Source organism: Anas acuta, chromosome 3, assembly GCF_963932015.1.
Source record: "Anas acuta chromosome 3, bAnaAcu1.1, whole genome shotgun sequence".
In the NCBI taxonomy this organism is placed as follows: Eukaryota; Metazoa; Chordata; class Aves; order Anseriformes; family Anatidae; genus Anas; species Anas acuta.
The window spans coordinates 45,625,960-45,643,072 of NC_088981.1; the positions used below are offsets into that span (position 1 = coordinate 45,625,960).

General features: G+C 39.3%; 1 protein-coding gene and 1 long non-coding RNA gene across 2 annotated transcripts in view; both read left to right on the top strand.

The window, feature by feature from the left end:
* Nucleotides 1–17,113, top strand: part of PDE10A (phosphodiesterase 10A) — a 366,309-nt gene that overhangs the window by 36,277 nt on the left and 312,919 nt on the right. The gene's annotated exons all lie outside the window — the stretch shown is intronic.
* Nucleotides 2,086–17,113, top strand: part of LOC137854010 (uncharacterized) — a 54,157-nt gene continuing 39,129 nt past the window's right edge. The window contains exon 1 of the long non-coding RNA XR_011094872.1: nt 2,086–2,446. This is a non-coding gene — a long non-coding RNA (uncharacterized lncRNA). The remainder of the gene's footprint in view (nt 2,447–17,113) is intronic.

Genomic DNA, 17,113 nt, shown 5'->3' on the forward strand with positions numbered 1-17,113 from the left:
ATCTATTTTAAATGTTTGAATGCTATAAGGTGGTTATTTGAGGTAGCAAGAGCTAGCAGGAAGTCATTTTTACCAAAAGTCACAATGTTATATGTAGGACAGAGGGCAGTGCTGGATTAGTGCTGGAATCTGGAAGCAGTTTATTAAGAAATATTCATTTTTTTTAAACAGCATGTACGTCATACCAGTGATGGATGCTGAAGTGAACAGGGGACTTGCAGACTAGTAGGAGGGTGTCGTTGCACTATACTTCCCAGAGTATGTCAGATAGCAGAGAAAAGTGCTTTATATGTGCTGGGATTGGAAGGTGTCTCTGAGAATGGAGTGAGAGCAGGAGTAATGGCTGAAAACACACCGGGACGGCGGAAGTGGTATCAGTAGTTACAAAATTGTGACAAACTGATCGATGTTGTCATACAAAAGATGAAATACATGGAAGGATCTTCTTTGTCAGAGACTCGTGTTGCTGTCAGAGAAAACCAAGCTAAATAATTCTTGTCTGTTGTAAATGTGAGACTTTAAGTCTAGGGATGTTACTGATATATTAATCCAAAGTATGAGATGAGGAAGTATTCAAAAAATTACTGCCTGAAAGAGTTCATGTAAGATCTACTGATGAACGAAGAATAGTTTAAGTAACTTCAGACTAACTGAAGTTATTAACGAGCTTTGCTAGCAGATGTGATGACTTTTTTTCTCACTCTGTGGACTGAGTGAGCAAACATGGGACTTAATCACAGCTGAGGTAACCTCTGAGATGCAACAATGCATGAGGACATTCTGAGTACGTAGGAGGAGCAGGTAAGAAGAGAGCTGTCTCAGGAGGCAATCTGGCAGCAACAGGGGCTGTCCAAATAGTAGTGTCCTGCACGCTGTGAGGCTGGGCTGGAATCAAGGCAAGCAGGGGCAGTTTGGGTGCTGGCTACAGCGAAAGAGTGGTGTCAGAGTACTGCTCATAGGTGTGTAGGCTGAAACACGTGCAGGTTACCATTTAGGAAGGATGACTAAATGCAGAAAGCAGCTGGTTGTCAAAGCACTTTGTAATTCATTCAAGGGTATTTGCAAACATCTTGAAATGGCAGGAATTTCAAATAAACCCATGCTTTCTCTGCTTCTTAGATAAACTCATAAATAGGGTTTGAAAATACAATTCTTCCACCTAAACTTTCTGTTTCACAAACTCCATTCATAGAAGTCTCATTTCTTCTATGATTCAGTCATAGAAGATGCAGGCATAGAGCAATGAGCAGTCTCATTGCTCTAGCAAATACAGTACTCTGCCTGTGAGAGTTTGGAGGAAGAATATATGGCATCACTGTTTTTTTGGTATAAAGGAGCTTAAATGCTTCCAATTTGACAAAACAGTAAAGTGGCTGTTTGTTTTGAGAAACTCATTTGTCCATGTAGCAGGCAAAATTTGCTGTCTGCCTGTCTCCCATTTAATGGTAAAGGATGTCAGTACCTGTTTTAAGCATGTATCTCTGTCTCTGTAAAAGCCAGCGTTATTTTGTATTGGCATTTTAACTTGTAACCTTCCTTCCTTTCCTTTCTTTCTTTCTTTTTTTTTTTTTTTTTTTCCCCTAAATCTCTCTAAAGAAAAACAAGTTTATGGCCTGAGTAAAATCTTACTGATACACAGAAAACATGTTCAAGTGATATGCCCACATAATCTTCATAAAGAATATGCTATAAATGCCAAGAAACCAGGGTCACCTCAAATAATTTAGATTAGAATCCCTTTGAACTGTGTGGCTTGTTTCGGTGCCAATGTCCTGCTTTTTCTACGAGCAAGGAAATCCTGCTGATGTCAGTACAATTCCAAGTGTGCATGCCAGGATATCAGAGAGAAGACTTGTCACACTAACTCAAATCAGAGAATACTTATTTATCTAGTGTTTACAATTCCAGGACTCTGGAACTTGCTCTGTTTGATGGTTCACAGTATTTGGTGATCCTGTGGTCACTCTGGGGAGGAAATTTGTTCTACAGGATTTTGGATGGGACTAACCATATATGCCAGAAAGCAACAAAAGAGTGGAGGGGCAGAGAGGAGCTTTTGGTTTGTTTATCTTTATGTAGGTGGCAAGTTGGCAGAATTCTTTGCAGAACAATTGTTGTAGATGCTGCTGGAATTCTGTTCAAATATTGTGAAAGGACTGCTTTGAAGGTTTTGTTGCTCTTCTAAACAGGAGAGGAAAATATATGTAGTTAAAGCTCTGGACCTGTGCATAAAAAAGAAGGTGAGTGTCATTATTCCTGTTTCACAGATCAAGGAACTGAAGTGTAGGGAAGAGAGCTTGGTTTGCCCAAGATCATGCAGCATGGAGAATCAGAGGAAATGGTAGAACCAGGAGAAGAATGTTCCTTTTTTACTCCAATGGAATAAAACCAAGAAACGTCCGGTCCATTGGAGAGTAAGGCTTCTTGGTGGCCTTGCTGTACTCAGGTTTGTATAAAAACATGAAAAATCTCAAATCAAACTTTTTTGAACTGAAAACTCTGGGGTCGGTTAAAATAATATGAGAAAGACAAAGCTCGTTTGCTGATATCAAAATAATAAATAATAGAACCTAGCTTGATTTTTTTTTTTTAATTATTTTTTAAATTGAAATATGCTGGAAAAAGACTAAAGCAAGTAGCAAACTTACAGTCTGTTCTTCCACAATATTTAGTGTATCAAAAATATTAGAGGAAAAGAGGAAAGGGTGATAGCTGTACATGGGCTTTTATTTATTTATTTATTTTCTGTTGTGATTTCTGGGATAGTTTTACATATGGTTTGATCATAAATTCAAATGCAAAATGAAGCTACTGTGTCAGTGTCAGCCATGGTTATGGCCCTGGCACCCAGTGCTTTTAGTGTTGTTTTTTTTCACCTGCTTGGTTTTCTGAGTTTTAGAGTCCTTATGCTTGGCATCAACAGATTGCAGATGAGGAATTGGCTGTAGTCTTTTCCAGCAAAATCTGTAATGATTATTTTTCTTGTATGGTTTTTATTTTGGTAGAGTGCTTATCTATTCAAAAGTTAATGTTCCCATAGCAATGTTAACATGGCCACATTGCACATATGCAGTATTTTCAATAACTGTTAATTTATGCTCTGCTATATATCTTAAGTGTGGCTGAATTACTGTTGCTGTGGGAACCTAAACTTTTAAGCCTCCTGACTTCTTTGGCTAGTTTAATGCCCAATTTTAAATTTTTGCTGTGAAAAAATAGTGCTTATACTGAAATACATTCTTAGTTTCCCAAGAGTGGGTTGTGTTAGGAAAGCACAGGGCAAAGTCAAAAGAGATTCTGAATGTATGGATTCAAATAAAGGGGCTTTAAATTGTACAGCCAGCTAAGCTAATTGTCTAGGACAGGTGACAGGTGATGGATGCAAAGTTCAGGGCATGCCCCCAGTTCCTTCAGAAGTCAAGTGGTGGTATTGTGTATTGCTACCAACATTTACCTCTGCAGGCAGGATTTACTCTGGTGTAAACCTTGGCAACAATTTCTGACCATGTGTGAAGAGGAAAAGGCATTCAACAGCATCAGTAGTATGGCATATCCTGTGTTGAGGCACGTGTTAGCTGTAATACCCATAGCATTCTTTGGAAATCCCTTGACGTATTTGTGATTTCCTTCAGTGACTTCTGTGTAGATGATTTAGGGGAATTATGAGCTGTTTTCCTTGTAAACCAATGTGGGTTCTTTAAATGAAATGGCAGGGGTCTTCAGTTCTGCAACAAGATCTTCCATTCTGTGCCTTCTAGTGGCACCACAGGTTCAGGATTCACCTTCTTGAGGAAAATTGACTGGCAGGACTGTTCTCTTTTAGCTATTAGGGTATAATTTAACTGTTCCAGAATAACTCCCACACGTGGATGAAATATTCCAAAATAAAAAATGATTTTATTCTGTAACAATTATTTCACTTTGGAAGTGGAGTAATTATCCCAGAATAAAATAATCACTGTGCTTCCAGAGCAGAATAATTGTTACCGAATCAGAGTTGCTTATTTTGGACTAGTGCATGAGCACTGAAGAGCTGTTATGAAGAAGTTATTCTACTCTATTTGCCTTCTCTGGTTTTCACAGGCAGGTGAATCCTGCTGGTCACACTGTGGTTGTGCTGGGGACCATGTGTGCTGCAAGAGGGGTCTTTGGTCATACAACCAAAGGCTTCATCTTAAAAGCTATCTTAGTGTAACAGATCTTTGAGCCCTATGCTTATTTTTAAACATTGGTTATGAGTACGAGTGATTCAGAAAGAATTGGTTTAAATAATGTGTCCCTTAGTACCTTGACCCAAGGCTTTTTGAGGTTTCTAATGAAGGCCTGCCGATGGGCCTTACCAAGGGCTGTGCAAACTGAGGATGAAAACATGCCCACACAAGGTCAGTTGGGCAATGGAGCAAGCTAGGGAAGGAAAAGGGGGATCTGCTCTTTTCGAGGGTCTCCAAATCGACATTTCTAGGAGCTGTGGCCAAACCAGGCCATGCTCCCCAGGGCAGCAAGAGCTGTGTGGGTTCAGCGGCCGGAGCTGCGCAGGCCGTGGCAGTGTAGGAGTGGAGACAGCCCTCCGGGTCCAGCCGGGCCAAGTGCCGGGATGCCAGCAGCCGGAGGAAGCTCGCCACATTGCCAGAGTTGGCGCGGTTCGCCGGTGACGACATAGGATCGCTGTCACCTAGGAAATGAAACGTGTTCCCATGGCAACCCCACGGCTGCATTATTACTCAGCTTCAGAGCGTTGACAGTTGGAAAAAGGCCTCTTCAGATACCACCCCCCCAAGTTTTCTTTATTTATTTTTTCTTCCCCCCTTAATAAATGTGCTTTGTTATTTAATATGAAACAGTCAGGATAAAGGCATATTTTTAACTCACGACACTTATTGGAAATAAACCTTTTGGGGGAGAAAAAAAAAAAAAGCAGAATGTTTTACTAACTAAAAGACTCCACTACCTCTTAAAATAGTTCTAGATCCTGTGAAGGTAATTTTAATGAAGTGTATGGCACTTCAGTTGGCTTAAATCATCAGACAGCTCCTGAAATTATTTTGCTGGATCCTTTTACTTAGTTTGAATCACTCTGAAAGTCTCCAGCTGTAAACTGTAGCTTTGTTTTGTAACCATGTAAATAACTGGAAAATGAACCCTTCATTTTGTGGTAGCACGAACGGAGACGTGCTTGCTATATTATGCCTTAGCATTTCTTCAGTGTTTGTTTTCCATGGGATTTTTCTTTCAGTTACCTGCTCAGATCTTTCCTTCAGTCCTACTGGTGGTACTTGTGCATGCGCAGAGGCCCAGGCCAGTCAACGCAATGGGTACAGATTTGTAGGGAGCAAGTGCTGAAGTTTATCGTTTGTGGGGAAAAAGCTTCAGGGGAGGCTTCTTGTTGAGAAGTGCACAGGCAGCAATGAGAGCTTATGCCCCACAGCACCTGCTGCTGTTTGTATGGGGCTGTGTCCCATACAAGCTCATTAAAGCCACGCAGGTATGGAAAGGAGGGTTCCCAATTTGTTCAGGTGCCTTTTTTTTTTCTTTTTTCTTTTTTTTTCTGCTGTCTCAGGTCTTGTTGGTGTTAATAGTACTTCTGAAATTCATGTTTTCTGCATGTTTGCATAAGGACTCCCTGCTGCTTTGTACTGAGGTTTTTCGTGAAAGTGCTAGGGCCAACCTGTGAGGAACACAACCTCTTTTCTAGAGACAGTACTACTTTTCAGCATGACCTGTTGCTAGCTATTTCTCCTCCCTTTTAATACTTCCAGTAGACTTGTTCTTCCATTAATTAATTATTTCCTACATGGCATTGTATCAAACACTTCTCAAGCAGATGAGAAGTACCACTTCTGTTTTTGTTTTGTTGTTCTTTTTATTTTTCTCTGGAAAGTTACTTTTAAAAACGTCTATCAAGTTATAATAGCATGGCCTATCCTTAGTTTGTCCTTATCCTGTTATCTGTTTGGCTCCATATCTTTGTTTATTTGTTTATCTGTTGTAAAGCTTTGCATGCAAAGAAGAATCCCATGTCTTCTTTGGTTCTTCTTCCCCACCACGCTTCTGAAATAAAGGTCCTAGGTCTTCTGTTCTTCAGCTGATATTTTCCTATGCCTGACTTCTTTAGGAAGATATAGAGCTGAACCATCAGCTTTCGGATATTTCAGAGTCCTAGCATGGTTACCTGTCTCCTTCTCTGCCACCCACTCACATATCTGTAAGTACATTGAGTTTTTGGCTTGTTTGCAAAATTTGCTTCCATACCTTCATTCTCTTTATTCATCCTGCCATAATACACATCTTTGTTATCATTCTTACTGGTAACTTGGACAAAGCATTCACTTAAATTTGAGATCCTACCTGTATTAGTTTTCACACTGTGTCAAATGCATTGTGCCCTTTTTTTCTCTGTATTTATTTTCTTATTTATATAGAAAAATAAATATATATATTTTTCTTTTAACACACAGCAAAATATGTCGTGGCTTGATTTTTTTTTTTTTTTTTTTTTTTTTTTCAGAAGGGCAAGGATATGTGAAAATTATCAGTGTCTGGTATTAAGAAGATTTCATTCCTTAACATTTTGTTCTCTCCTCTATTCCTTTCCAGGCTCTCCACTTATTCTTAGTATCTTCCTTCATTCATCCATTAGCTACAATGCCCCTTAATACAAGTCTTCCTAATTACTGAAAATATAATTTCAGTATTTATACCCTAGGCACCTCTGACTTGGAGAAATTCCAGACCTACTTTACAGTGAAGTCCCTGACATCCTCAGTCCATCTGATTTTACTAATAGAGTTTATCAAAGCTGTCTGTTTTCCTTGTTGAAATCTAGTGTGGACTTGCTTTTTTTATATTTCCAGTTAATTTAAATGGAACTCTTGTGATCCTTCTGTCCAAGGTCACATTATACATCCAGATTTTCTGTAATAGTGTTACTTCTCACTTAAATCAAATCTAGATATGCTTTTGTTACTGCATTGAATAACTGAAGAGATCAGAATAGCTGATTGAATCTGTCATCTTTAGCTCCTTAATTGCTTGAGAAGGTTTATTATTGTTAATATTATCACTCCTTGCCAATGCTGTTGAACAAAACCTGTAATTTTACAGTGAGGTTTTGTATTTATTTCACTGTAAAATGGTGAAAGTAATTTCTGATACAGTATGGAAGAAAGTAATTTAGAACAGCTCATGACTTTGCATCTGTTTAAGTTTTATGTACTCAGTGTAAATGCTGAAATTTCCACGTACTGACTTCATTCTTGATAATATTCTTCATAACATATGCACAACAAAAATAGATGATGTATATTGATATATACACAATATAAAGGATATATTCCTGTATATTGAGAAGATGGTGTGGACTTTTGCAGTGTTTCACTACCTGTGCTTGAGCTGCTGCTAACTTAAACGGACATCAGGATTTTTCCCTTGACATTTTTTGTACATTTTTCTGAGGAATCTTTAATCTGGAAATGTAAAATAATTCAGTAATTACCTCACTATTAACTCTGCCTGTAAAGCTTGATATTGGCAGTATTCCCACCAGCTGCTGGTTCGAAAGGTTCTGACTAACCTAACTACTGTCAGGTAATCTCTTGTCTGTGACCTCAAGTCAGCTGAGATGTTGTGAGGTTAGTAGAGAGATGAAATGACAGATTACTCACAAGGTTCACTGGAAAGGATTAAACCTTCCCAAAGACGGTAGCAAATCTTGGTCCAGACCAAGACTTTTTATTTAGCCTAACGCTCAGAAATGATTTCAAGTAGATGTTTTTTAGGTTTCTAACTACTGTGGAGAACAGTAAACACCAATAGATCAGGACAAGCTTACTTTGCTGGATACTGATCAGAACTGCATGGCAAGGTGGAGTCACGATACAGTAAAATAAGAATAAAACAGATGCAAGGTGTCCCTTTGTCAGGTGCTTAAATGCAGATATCTGAGGTAATGTTAAACTCTGATTATTGGAAGAATGCTTCTTCCTGGCATTAATTAAAACAAATGAAGATTAAAATATTTGGATAGAAGTGAGACTCTTGAGGGACCAAAGAACAGACATACATATTTCAGATGTTCTGTGGTATCTGAGACATTGTCAAGGAAACAGCAGATGTGATGCAGGGTTTATGGGGGACACACACTTCTCTAGGGCAGCAGCTGAAAGCCAGGCTGAATAACTTACACTTATAAAATGCTCCTCTATATCTAAGTTTAAGCACTTGAGTCTCTCTCCAGTAGTGCTGTGGATCTGGGATTTACCCTTTAGCATCTGTCACTACTCTGTTGGATGCTCATCTGCTGAGTCCGTTCACACAAATGACTGCGTGTGCAAAAGCTGTGCTTACGAGTTTTTATTTTCCTGTCATTTGGTCTTGAACAATAAATTTTTCAGGTGCTATGAGAGCTCTGAGTCCTTGCTGTTTTGCTTGTCAGTCCTTATTCTTCTCTCTAAGAGAGATCCTCCTCCAAACCTCATCAGGGAAAAGGAAAGACTCTGATAAGGTCATTGATTCCTCTTTGCCGACCTTGACAGAAGGGGAATAAGTATTAGATTTCTATATATTTATTATTTTTTTATTTTTTTATTTTTTTTAAATAAAAAATAAACTTCAACTTCTTTCCCTGTCCCTCATGTTTTTCATTGACTACCTAGGTCAATGTCCTGTCTCTGGTTACTCTATAAGGTACATCTCCCTAAGCCTATGCAATCATTGGAGGGCAGAATGTCCTGCAAGCTTAGCAGGCAGTGCTGTTTCTGACTAGTGAGTCATAGTTTGCAGACTGATCACTGTGAAGACCAATAAGATATTAGAGAACAGGGAGATTAAGGGGAAAAAAAAAAAAAGGTTGCTGAGCAACAACATGACATAAGCATGGTTGCAATCTATTTTTACAGCAAGAAGGTTGCAGAAGACTATAGAAAAGGATTTTTTTTTTTTTTTTTCCAGATCCTTATTCATATCTGTGAGATGACAGTGGCCTGAAGGGAAGAAATACTGTACTGGCTTGGCTAGTAGCTATACCCTTATAGTTGCCGTGCTGTATGGCCAGGAGTTAGCAGCAAATAAGAACAGCCATTTACTATGGTCATCCCATGTTTTTTGGGGGGAAAAAGGCCACAGCTCTAACGCAAGCAGATGGAGCAGAGAAACAGAACTACCCTTAACATCCAGACATCACTTTTTCCATGTACATCAGATATATGACATATTCCTTTTTTTTGGAAGTCCAAAATCGGTTGACATATATTTTCTTCAGCCAAGATATCTGCTCCATGAATTGTTCTGTGCTTGAGAAAAGGATGTGGTCATCTTTACTGGCTTTTCTTTTCACAGACCTTCCTGATTAGGTCACCTTAATTCTGGTCCCACTGATTTTATGTCCAGAATAGGGCACCTTTAATCATGCAGCTTGTGGGGGCACTCAACAGCAACCAGGAGGGAGAGTCAGGTCTGGCCAATGCAGTGCAAATATCCCAAGTTGAACTACCTGGAGTCCTGAAAGCAAACCGGGCCATGCCAACTATGGCTTCTTCAAAGCTGATGGGTGCTGTTCAGCCTTTTTAGCAAGGAGGTCATTGCAAAGGATTGACATAGCCCACAACTTCAAATTCCTGATGATATACCAGTTCTGCTAGCATGTCTCTTGGTTAGTTTGGCATTAGACAGAGAAGCAAAGTGGTGAGGTGGGCAGAAATTGGGAAAAAATATGAGAAGAAGCATATGTGGTATGAATTAAAAATAAATACTTCATCTAAATTTATCATAACATTGTTAAACTGCTTGAAGGCACAGAAAGAAAAACTTGCATGGTAGCAGCATCCCTCTATAAAGCTATTCATCCCTAGAAGCTTTATGAACGCACCCCTGTTAAAGTACTCGATAACTTTCAGTTAAAGGTTGCTCTGCAAAAATTACATAAAACCATATCCCATTGCATCCTAAAAATGTTCTTACTTGTATATTTTTTATAGTTTCCTATTTTTTTAATTTAATTATGAATATGGCATTTGAAATCCCATCTTTCGATGTCAACATCTCACATGAAAATTTGAAAAAGCTGCCATCAGATTGTCTGGTGGTTTTTCCATGTACTTTATTCTGTTTTCTGCTGTCTTCTGTTTAACCTCTTCATTACTCAGAAAACTTTCAGAAAAATTAAAAAAAGGTTGAGGCATCAATTGTGAATTCCCATGCAAGACAGATGTACAATTTACTGACGTGTAATTTTTAAAATAAGCAATGTTTTTTTCATTGCCAGTAGCAAATGCCCTCAAACAAATGAAACATTCTACTTCAAGTATTTTATGTATATTTTGAATGTACCCAAAACTGGAAGAGTATTTCTCTATTGAAGCAAAATTTTAATTTTTCTTTGGTTTAATTTTTGGACACCTTTTCCCATTAACACATTTAAGGGTACAGTCTTCAGTTACGATTTACTGTCATGTCATACAAATTTGTTCTCCATCTCAATTTTGCCAAGTATTATTTACTTTGGATCAAAATAAACAAGTTGTTAATTCCTAAGTTACTTGTTGTGATAAAATCCCGTATGATCTGTTTCCCTTTAACAATAATTTTTTGAATGCCTTTGACCTGCTATGGCATGCATTCAAGCATTACTACTTTTATGTGCCTGAGGATGTGTGTCTGGGTCTATGCATTGTAAAACTTAGATTACAGTTCAAGAACTAGTCTTTTTGTTTTAAGTAACAATAATGATTTACATATATGTATATAAATCAATTGTAATATGCATTGTTTTTTTCCTCAGCTTTTTTTTTTTTAATCTTCTAACATATACTGCCATCCTGTGGTACGTGGAGAGAGGCACACACAAACAAATGTTTGTAGAGTAACATAAATGGATAATGTTTAAACATACAGGATGAAGGAAGCAGTAGGGGTGTTGAGAAGAGGGGAAAAAAGAAGGCAAACAGTCTTCATTTATTGCTAGTTTGAGCAGTATAGTGTGCATGATTTTCTGACAGCTACCAGAAAGAACACATGAGCCACTGGAAGAATGGGGGGGATGGAGGGGAGAGATTCTTCTTCAGAAAAATTCCTTAACACCTTCCCTCTTACAGCTTAGCTATTACAGTGATAAATGCTTTAAGATCTGTCAAGTATCAGATGCTTGGGGAAAAAAAAAAGTTCACAATGCTACAAAGAAGGGAGCTTTGCAAATGCTGCTGAGCAGGAAAGCCAGGTTCATATATTGGATTGATCTGCAATTATAAGGCAAATATAGATCCTGTTTTCATGACAAATTGAGAAAGAGGGCTTTAGCTGGTTTCTTAGTGTCTCATGTACTTACACTGACAGTGCAAGATCCAGCAGATATGTCTAGGATCTTTTCTGTCTTGTGTGATTGCTACCTCTGCTAGGAGGATGGTACTCTAAGGACGACAGAGGATAGGAATGTCTCCATGTTCCTTTTAGCAATAGAGTTCAACCTGAGTCCAGGAAGCCTGCCTGATAAATGTTATGGGTCTTTCTTGCAGAGGGCTTTGGTTTCAACAAATTTTCATAATCTGATGACAGATCATTTAAAATAAAAACTCAGATCAGTTATAAAAGTAGTTTTAATTTTAATTTTTATATTTTAATATTTCACAGTTGTATGTAGCTCTTATCACCTGAAAGATGAAAAATACTGCCCCTTCTAAGGGTCCAGCCTACAGCCTCATAGCTAGGACCAGCCTGGGCAGGGCTCCTCTGAGGTTTCTTGCATGCTAGACAGGTCAAAGGACTTCTTTGTGATTCCTTGATCATACCATGACCCAGCCAGTGGTCCCCAATGCTGTAAAGCATTTCAGGATTAATGGATTAATATGGACTGTCAGTGAAGGACTGTATATATATGTGAAATGTGAGGTCAAAAATTTCTAGAGGGTGACAAGAAAAGCAAAATCCATGAATAGTATTGTTCTTACTTTAGGTGTTGAAGTAGGCAGTCTGTGCCTTTCCTGAGGCAAATGTAGGCTCATTCATATACAGGAAAGTGGTATCTTGTAGAGTTGGATGTAGGGGAAATGGCACTAAACTTGAGTCTAGAACAGTTTGGCTGTGTGTATCAAGTTTCTGTTACCTGCCATTAGTCTTTTCTGGTAAGATTTGTCCCCTTATTCCTCTTGGTGAGGTTTGCCTGACTGCTCTTTCCTTCTTGCCTTTTCAAGAAACAAGAGACTGAAAAGTCTCCTGGCAAGGTAGGAGGCATTCAGATTTCCCCTTCTCAACTGAGAAGAGAGAACTGAACATGTTGTTCTCTAGTGAGTGCTGTTCAAAGTACTTGTTGCTTCTGGGTTTAGTGCAAGGTTGGCTGTTGTGACTGGAAAAAGTTTTGTTTGTCTTATTCTAGGTGAAAAGGGTGGAGATTAGAACATTTATTAGTTCTAGCAAAGACTGGGTGAGGTAGTAAATGTTAACAGAAGATCCAAGACAGCCTAGCAGTGAGCCAGCTCTCTAGGAAGAGATGAGATGGGAAAGAACGCTCCAGGAGCATATTTTCCTGCGTGCCATTTCCAAATATTAAGGACAAGAAGGTGATTGAGAGTAGTCAGCATGGATTTATGAATCGGAAATCATGCTTGTCCATCCTGATAACTTTCTGAGGTGAGATGGCTGGCTCAGTGACTGCGGGGATAGCAGTGGATGATGCTTATCTTGATTTTAGCAAGGCTTTTGAAACTCTCTTATAAGAAACTCTCTTATAAGAAACTCTCTTATAATATCCTCGTTAACAAGCTGATGAAGTACTAAATAAGTGGACAATGAGATAGACTGAGGAATGACTTAATTGCTGGGCTTGAATGGTTGTGACCAGCTATATGCTGTAGCTTGGGTGAGGGGGTGGACGTAGGTGATCTCCAGAGACTCCTTCACACCTCAACCAGTCTGTGATTCTGTGACTGCTGAGCTGAGTAGCTGGTAAACGTTGAGAGAAGCAATTTATCAAGGCAAAAACAAACAAACAAACAAAAAACCCAAAGCAGAGGGATTTTATACTGTGAAGGGTATTAGATATGGGTCCACAAAGAAACAGAAACTCATGCTCAATGGGATTATTTGTATCAAACATAATATTTTCATCCTTAAGACTTTTTTTTTCTTTCTCTGCTTGCTGCAGCCTTTTTCTGCCATGTGAGTGAAGCAGTACCCACAGATCTCCCTCAAATCAGTAGCACCAATGACTGCGTGATTTTGGTAGCAAGGGGATGTATAAAACATAACCATGAAGCATGTTGAATATCCTTCCACTTGTTCAAGGGTGTTTTTTTGGCAGGATTGGGACTTGCTGAAAGTGGGAGAGGCCAGTGACCTGCATCTAGGGAATGTGTGGGAAAGACAGAGGACCCCTGAGAACAGGGCCTGCAGTGTTGTCAGGGATAACAATGTTCTGTAGGGCACTGCCAGCCCTGACTGTCCCTGGTTCCTCACCTATGCCCAGGACCCATCATCAGCCTGGGGCTGCAGCCCCTGCACCAGCAAGGCCGCAGCAGGGCCAGGCTGCAGCTCCCTGCTGGGCCTGGCCTTGCCCACCCTGGCTGTGGGCCATGTCCCCAGGGTGGTGCCTGGTGCTGGGGCTGCCCTGGTACCCTCCATGGGGACAGGTTGGGCTGCCAAGCGCTGTCCTGATAGACCCGTGGGGAGCTCCCAGCCCCCCTGTGTCCTGGAAATTCTCCACCACCTTCCTAGAGATGTTCTGAGACTGCTTTACACGCATTTAAAATTCATGCTTCCCATGGATTTCTCTGGGGTTAAGCTCCCAGTGAGAACTCCTAAAGGTGTGCTGATCACAGCTTGCTTTGCAGAAGTAGAGTCCTTGGATAATTTTTTTCTAAACCTTACCTACGTTTTGCTGACTTTGAAAGACACTTGTTCTGGAGTCAAATTAGAAAATGGAATGTAGGTACCTTGAGAACTTTATCCCTTTTATTTCTGTGACAGAGCCTCACTATTAAAATAGCATAATAGATGTTCACTAGGTAGTGCATTAGAAGGAAAAACAATTGGAAACTAACTTCTGAGAGGCTATAGATAGTGCACTAAATGGTGACTTTTTTCTTGCTAACTTGGGTATCTTGTCATATGTTAATTAAATGCCTGGAAAAATCTTTAGGAGATAATAAGAAGATAATAGTGCATAGACTTTAATGTAAATTGGAAACATTACACAGTATCTTTTCTTCTCTCTTACTTTTAAAGCTCAGTAAGAATTCTTTGTTCAAACAATTGATCTTAATGTACTAAGAAGTAGGACAATTTAAAAGTAAATTAGAGAGTTGAAAAGCGAGCTTTCTGAATTCAAGTGATCTGATCCATCTTCATCATATGAACTCTCTGTCTCCCACTTGTTTATGCATCATTTCAGAGTTTATATGAAGGCTATCCTTGTCCTAGCTCATATTTTCCTATTGGGAAACATTGGATCTCTTACGTATTTCTTTGTTCTTCCTTCTCCCCCTTTCTTCCTTCACTTTTGGAAACCTGCTTGCTGCATTTCTGATCATAGTGCAAAACTATAGTCTGTGTGCATTCATGCACAGGCATTGGGATGCTCTCTGCCATGGCCATAATGAACTGAATTGTTACCCTTGGCGCACAAGATCGGAGAAGGACACGGCTTTTGATTATTCTCATGACTGCACTGACTGGAATTTGTCATCGTAAAGGCTGATATTTGCATTCCAGTAGGGCTCAACACTAATTGAGGACTGCTCTTCACTCTGAGGAGGAATCCTAGCTAGGCAAAGCTGTGCTATCCTGTCACTGTCTTGTTGTCTTGCAAGACTGAATAGTCACTCACGTTGGATCCAGATAACAAGGGGGTGTTCAGTGTGTGTGTGCATTCAGGCCAATATATTTGATGTATAAGCTCCTGAATACTTTGCCTTTTTTGCTAAGTTGACATCTTGTGTGGCCCGCTGGAGTCCTTCGGCAGATGAACGTGTGTCCGAACACAGGGAAAACAGGAATTTCTTTTAGTTGCTTTCTGATGTCACTCCATTTCTTTCTTTCCTTCTCTTCCTTCTTCCCTCACCCTCTCTTGGAAGGGCGACTTAACACTGTGTTCTGTATTGAGACCAGTTCTCACATCTGTTCAAAGCATTAAGTCTGAGAAGGCAATCCTGGCTTTCAGCTCTAGCTGCAGCAGCGCTCAGTTGGAAGGAACACTGCAGCTGGCCTCTGGGATGCTTGTTTCTGTGTAGTGTTCACGCAGACTATGGAAATGGTCCACTTGAAATCCCAAATGATTTTCACTAGCAGTTCAGGATGTTGTCATTTAACGTATCAAAAATAAAGAAATCATTTACATAATGTTTAGTATTGCAGCTTGGATCAGAAAACAGAGATCCTTCTTTTCTTGTGTTATAGGACACGTATTTTCTGAAGCAGTTTCTGTCTTATAGATTCTGAAGGTTGTTTATTTTATTTATTTTATTTTTGTTCCCCTCATGTTTTTGGCTTAAAAGTGAAGAGGGGATAGTTTCTTCAGGTTGGAACTTAATATTCATAGGAGCAGCTTTATTCTGTGCCACAGCAGTGGTGATGGTAGTCCAAGAAAGACTTCAAACCGTACTCATCTGTTTACAAATCTTTCAAGGTTGATAAAGACTCTTTTGTGATTCAAGGATTGTGGGTTCCAGGTATGTGCAGCTCAACAAGGTAATACCTTTACAATCAAGGTATTATGTTAGTAGAGACACTAGTTTCTGTAAGTGAGTGCCCTTCTCTTCAGCATTATTAGTGGTTTTGGTGACACACTTCTACATCAGCAAGAGGCTGCATATAGGCAGTTAAGAGTACGTCATGTCCATGTTTCACAAAACTACACTTTGGGAGCTAAGAGCTCTTTGTTTTTGCATGCAGAGATTCTTCTCTTATTTATACAATATGCAACTATTCAAATTAGCAATTATTGCTCTTTGTTTGTTTGTTATTAAAATAATCAGGTTCAACATTCATCTTTTCCCTTCCAGCTCAGTCATCATATCATAGCACTGGAGGAACCTGAGCTTTCCCGGTGCTCACATAACTGTCAACTCAGCTTCCCAGCCTCTAGTTGATGGCATCTTTGCATGCAAGAGTAACTTTTTTTTTTTTTTTAAATAGGAGAGAGAGAGAGCACTTATTTGTTCTTCCTTTCCTCTGTTCTAAATGATGTTAATATAGGATTAATGGGCCCACTTCTTTGAACTGTGAGTTTGTATTTTGACTTTCATTGTTTTCAGCCAAACAGTTTTTATGTTAGAAACTGTAGCAGAAAGACAGGTAGATGAGAGAGGAATATAGGGACAGCAACATCATCTGAAGTATTGTATACAGGTTAATTGCTTTTTTGGATCTTCACTACGTTTTACCTCATAGAGAGGAAAAGCTTATAGCTGAGATCAGCTATACAGTAATTTTCCTTAAAAACAAGAACAAAAAAGGGCAAAACTAAATTTCAATTTTTTTTTCCTCATCAAGAAATTCTGTTTTTACCTGGATTAGATTATCTAAATCTCTCCCATTGTTTTTAATTTATGGGAAGAATGTGAAAGGTCAATCCATTGCAAAATAGCTCTTCAGAGAACTGAAGATCCTGTGCTAGAGATACATGGGAATCTCAGTAAATAAATAATGGAAAAAAAAATTACCCATCATTACTTAATGGGTAGTTAGGTTCATATGATACTTTTGTCTGTGCTACAATGTGTTCAGATCCTGTGCATGTCTCCTGTGCTACAGTGGATCAGCAGTGGTAGCATTTACATAGAGGGAAAAAAAATATCTAAGTAGCACTACCAGAAGTGGTGAGTTCTGTGACACTGAATGGTTTGTGCAGAGGTGTTCTTGTCCACCTGTATTTAGTGACCATTGCTAAACAGTTGAGTTCTGCATCTCATCTCAGAGAGAGCAACAGTTAAGGTATCCTTAACCTGGGAATCTTTTTGAAGGTACAGACAACTGGGATAGAAACTTGATTCCCAGTGAATTCTACTGGTTTGAGGAATCTAAACCTGTATATCACCAGTGGGAAATGTGCATGCCACTCACCTCAGGGACAGCAGCAGCTGTAAGAAAAGTGTTGACTTCTCCTTGGTGTCAGTAAATTCCTCTTTTGGCT